The sequence below is a fragment of the Condylostylus longicornis genome, unplaced genomic scaffold, assembly GCF_029603195.1.
Source record: "Condylostylus longicornis isolate FDR11 unplaced genomic scaffold, ASM2960319v2 ptg000010l, whole genome shotgun sequence".
Lineage (NCBI taxonomy): Eukaryota > Metazoa > Arthropoda > Insecta > Diptera > Dolichopodidae > Condylostylus > Condylostylus longicornis.
This window is the reverse complement of record NW_026577979.1, coordinates 17,088,724-17,094,723: the sequence shown is the minus strand read 5'-3', so window position 1 is coordinate 17,094,723 and position 6,000 is coordinate 17,088,724. Positions and strand designations below refer to the sequence as shown.

At 24.8% G+C, this 6,000-nt stretch overlaps 1 pseudogene; it reads right to left on the bottom strand.

Moving 5' to 3' along the window:
- Window positions 1-1,876: 1,876 nt before the first annotated feature.
- Window positions 1,877-6,000, bottom strand: part of LOC129619150 (uncharacterized protein DDB_G0283357-like) — a 106,497-nt pseudogene continuing 102,373 nt past the window's right edge.

The following is a 6,000-nucleotide window of genomic DNA, read 5'->3' as shown; positions in this document are numbered from 1 at the left end:
TTTATTATTTTTTTTATTTACATGTGTACTAACTAAAATCAAATATTTTTATTAATGTTTTGTTGCTATTATTGTTAAAATATTTTGATATGATCTGGCAAACAACAAAAATTTCGTACTTTCCTAATTGACCAGTACTTTATAGTGCCACCGAATTGAATATGTATGAAAATGAAAACTTTAACATATTTAATTATGAAAATTATTAAAAAAGAAAATTATCAACTTTGGAAAGTTAAAAAAAATTCTTCGGTTTAACCCGTTTTCTACCAGCAGTACCTATTAAGTACCGTTTTGAATAAAACATATATCATATATTATTTTTACAGCTTTATTTGTCTTTTCCGTTTAGATAATTGGGGCAATATTAAGAATTGTTATATTTGAACTCGGTATATTTTAAAATCAAATAGTTTCGAAAACATCAAATTTCTTTATAAACAATAATAATTAATATATTGCGGTAATTCAAATAAAGAGCTTTTGAAGCTTGTTAATTTTTTTTTTTTTTTGTAATTGAACTGCGCTATCGTTAAAGAATTAACGATAGCGCAGAATCACTAACTACAACACTCTTTTTCCGTAAAAAACAAACAGTTAAGAAAAGTGCTGCCGTTTTCACCTATTATCCTATTATTTATGCGATTTTCAATTTTTCCGGTTGTTTTAGCTTTGCAATATTTGCTATCAATTAGATTTTTTAAAAATTTCTCTCCCAATTTAAATAGATATACGAGTAATAAATTAATTTTGTAAAATAATCGAAAACTAAAAAGAAAATGAAACGATAACACTGTTTTTAAACGATAACACCGCCATTTTTGAAATTTTCGTAGTGTAGTATGTTTTGGTTATAAAAATGTTAGACAATGTTTATATTTTATTGAAACTTGAAGTATTTAATTAATAATTTATATAGGAAATTTGATAAATGTTTTTGTTTTTGACTACAATTTTAATATTTTATTTAAGATTACTTAATTTTTTGTTTTTGATAATTTTATTGTTTCTTCTCCTAAAAATTTGATAAAAATAGGAATTTTATTTATTATTCTTTTTGTTTGTTTGTTTGTTAAATAATTTTATTATAAATATTTGAGTTCTATGTTGGTTTGTTCTTTGAAAATTGTTGTACAAAAAATAGTTCATTATTTGAATTAAATTTTTAATTTTTTTTTGCATTAAGCAAATATTTGATTAAAATTGTTAATCATTTCATCAATATTTTATCCAATTTTTTTTTTTAATTAATTAATTAATTAGAATTTTTTTGTAGTTTGATTTCAATTTAATAAAAATGTTCTGTCAATTGAAAATTTTCTTCAATTTCTCTAAAATATGTTAAGTTATATATGTATGTATGTTTGTATGTAGGTACGGTCTCTTAAAATAGGTTGGTTTCTCTTTTTTCTATAATATAGGTAATTTTTTGCAATATGTATAATGTATTAATGTATGTGTAACTTCATTACTATATTCATTAAGTATATGTATGTGTGTATGTACATATAATTATGCATATTATTTATCTAATATAATGTTGATCTATCATAAATATAAATGTTATATATATGTTCACCTAATTATATCTACATCAGTTTAGCTATTTATATTCACTATGCAATATACATATATAAGTATATATATATATATTTCTATAATAAAATTGTTTAATGTTCAAAAGTACATAAAATATATTTTATATGGTTGGTTTCCTTTAGCTTTTTTGAAATGTTCAAAAATGATTTGTTTACATTATATTGTATATGTGTTGTCGTTATAATATAGTATATTGTACATATACATACATATATATATATATATATATATATGTATATAAACAATTACAATAAATCAATAAAAACAACACATACTATAATTTATAGTTGATTCGTTTTGTTTTTTTTTTAATTATTTATTGGAAAAATTCTTCTCTAATTTTAATTCTAATAAATTAAAAAAGAAAAACTAAAATAAAAAAAAAAATTTAATGCTAACAAGAAAAACCCTGTTTGGCTACTGTGTACCAAGTTTTAACTCTAACTAAAGATGGTGAATCTGGTGGTATTTGAACTATAATTTGTTCTTGTGGTTCTTGTTCTTGATGCTCTTGTTGTTGTTCATATTGATTTTGTGGTTGTCGTTGTTGTTGCTGTTCTAGTTGTAGTTGTCGATCTTGTTCACTAACTGTCAATATATTATGATCATTAATTATTTCATCTTTAAAAGATGTTAATGATGATATTTTTGTATCAATAATAACATCATTTAATAAATAATTATTATGACTATTTCTATTTTCATATAAATTAATATTGTTACAAGTACAATTATTGGGACAATATAAATTTTGTTCATTTAAATTTTGTAATTGATTAATTGTTGATGTTGTTGTTATTGCACTTGTGTTTTGCTTATTTGATAAATAATTATTTTTTTTATAATAAAAATTATTAATTTTATTATTTGATTTACTACTACAACTACAATAATTATCATATAATTTATTATCATATATACCTAAGCCAGTCACTGTTGGATTTTTATAATATTGTTTTCTATTATCGTTTAATCCACTGGCACTGCTACCACTACCATCACCGCCACCAATAGCACCACAAAAATGTCCATCATTTCTACCATAACTACCAATTCGATATTGTTGATTAATTGGATCGGATGTTGCTGATATTAATGCAGTATTACCACTACCAATAGCAGTAGTAGTAGTACTAGATGATGGTAATATTGTTAATGATGATTGTAATGCTAATGGTGTTGATTTTAATGACGTTTTATTAAAATTAGTTATTGGTTCAATTATTGGTAAATGATAATGAGTGCTATGCCCACCAGTTGTACTAGTACAACTACTACTACTATATGCTTTTGTTATTGGTATAAATATATCGTTACGATTTGATATATCAGTTGATGTTGTTGCGATTGTTCGGGATGTTGTTGATGTTGGTACTATCGTTTGTGTTGTATGTACTAATTGTGTTGGATTATTACTATTATTAATTCTACTTTTACAGCTATTATCACCAATTTCGATAAAATTTAGTTGAGATTTTTTTATTCGTTTATTATTGTTATCTGATAATGTTGATGATGACGATTTTATTATAGGTCTACTGCTTCCGGCAATCGTTGAAATTGTCGCTGTAGTTTTCGCTGTAATTGTGGTTGTAATTGTACATAATGCTGTCGTTTTATCTGAGATTGTTTGTTTTGTATTTGTATTTGTTGTTGTTGCGGTTGTTGGTGTGTTGGTTTTTTCTTGTAATTCAGTAATGGAAGTTTCTGATTGCAGCTGTTGCTCATTGCTGCCATATCGATTGCTATTATTATCGCAAATGTTACCAATTAATATACTTTTCTTAAAACTATTATTGTTTCTAGTTATATTTGTATTTGTTTTATTATTAATGTTATCATTACTACTTTTACTACCACTACTACAACTACTAATTTTATTATTGTAATTACTATTTATAGTTCTATATCGATTTATATTTGGATCTCGTTTGGGTCGGGCACAATGTCTACATAATGCAGGAGGCGAGGATAATTCTTTTGTTATTGTTGTTGTTATTATTTTACGATTTAATTCATTTATATTTTGTGTATTATTAATACTATCACTAATTTCATCATCATAATTACTACTACATTCATCAACATAATTTTTATCACTAATTGCTGTAGTAGTTTCATTGTAATTTTTTAATGATTCAGAATTATTTTGATTATTATCGTTTGATTTATTCAAATTTAATGATTTTTGATGGATTTTATTACCGTATTGATGTTGATGTTGATGTTGTGGCTGTGGTTGTTGCTGCTGTTGATGTTGTTGTTGATGACGATATTGATGAGTTTGAGTTTGTTCTCTGGCTTTATTTTTATTGGATTCATTTTTATTCGTTTCATCTAAATTATTTTCCCCAGATGAAATGTCACCGCCTGCATCAGTCGGATTTGGTCAGAATGACGAATCAAAAACATTTATCGAACGTGATATTGTTTCATCATTACGGCAGCAATCTAAGAATTCATCTAATGTTACAACACCATCACGATTAAGGTCCATTTTCTGAAATTTGGAAAAATTAGTTAATAAGATAGTCAGTTTGATTCTAAAGAAATTGGCTATTATTTAGTATTTAGTATTGAAAATATCAGTTGCATACACTTAAGAAAATGCAGTAAGATACTGAAAAAATTTACCCAAATATATTTTAAGTAAATTAAGAAATTTTTCACATTTTGTATTAAGAATATTTAAGTTTCAAATTAATCCGTAAATTTATTTTAAATGATTTATTTGGGATTGTAAATAAAAACAAATCTTTCATTTAAGAAAAAGAATTGCTCTTAAATATAGGAAAACTTTGATTTTAGATATGGAAGAAGAGAAGAAAAATATATGATTTGAGTTTCTCAAAATATGGGTTTTTGCGTTAGTCAAAAATGAAAATAAATTATTTGATCGTCAGGAGTTAGTTTACAAAATTTTAGCATTACTGTGTAGTTATAGTTTATATATTTAGTATAATTAACATGACAATAACAAATATATGCAACATACACAATTTTAATTTTAGCTAAAATTAATGGATTCAAAATGCGGTCTAATTCGATTTAAATTCTGTTGTTTTAAGTTAGAACCTTACCAAATTTACATTATACTCTCGAAATTTCTTGAAAAATAATGCATTTTTATTTTTTAGAAGAACACTGATAGATATTTGCTGTAACTATTTATTTTATCACATTTAATATTTCAATAAAATTTTTGTACTGCGTGAGCATCACAAAAACATCACTACATTTTGAAAATATATTTCTACAAATTAACTTGTCTTATGTTCAATACTGAAGAAGATTTTTAATTTTTTTCAAACCAGATTCTTGGAAACAAAATTCTTAAAGATAAAATTTTTACTTTTATTGTGTCTTAAATGAAATATGAATGGATTTCTATTGTAAAAAAATTTAATATTGTGGAAAAGAAAATTAAAAAATAAACACATAAAAAGATTTCTTTTAACTAATATGTTCAACAGCCTTACAATGCTTAGAATAAATAAAAAAAAAGTTAAATTGTTTCATGTTCATTGGACAGTGCAAGGTCAGGCAAAAATATAACTATAATACACTTATTATATTGATTTGTTTAGATCTCTATATTGATTATATGATTCAAGAAAATTAAGTAAATTCACATCAACCTATGTTTAGACTTAATTTAGATAAAATTGTAAAGAATCAGTCAACTGGAATAATAAGTGAAATGAGAACTAACTAAAGAATATCTTTTGGCATGAAATTCTCCAATTTAAATTGACTGATTTATTTGCTATTTTCGAAGAAGTTTTATTTATGTTCTCAGAATAGAAATGGGTTTCATTTGAAAATTTTGATTAAGTTCTTATAGACGTCTTGTAAAATTGTTGCAGAAGCAGGCCAAATCTGACCTGGAAAAAAATTATCTTAATACAGTACCACAGTATGATATTTGTTTATTTAATTTTCGAAAGTGATATTCTAATTACATCCAGGAATTTTTTTTAATTGTATCCAAAAAAATATTGGCATCATTGTAAACTTCAAATATTAAATTAGATTATTGTGTACAAAGCTAAAAATGCAATGTGGCTAATGTGAAACTTGCAACCCCTGTTCGAGATCCACAAGTGATGAATTTGAGCATTTTGTATGAATTTGAGCAGGGCTTCCATTCTTTACAGAAGGAAAATATAGTTTTCGCCCAGAAAGTGTACTGGGATTTTCTCTACCTCCTCACAAAGTTTAAAAAGCGTCATTGCATATTATGAAAAGACATTTTTATAACCTGCAGAGGATCTATTAAATTTTTTTATTTTTACACCGGCGACCACTGCCCTATGAAAGAAGAGGCTTAGAATGAGATAACTTTATATGTGGTTCACTTGCGCAGAAGGGTTGCGAGTCAATACAAAAATTAATTAGCTC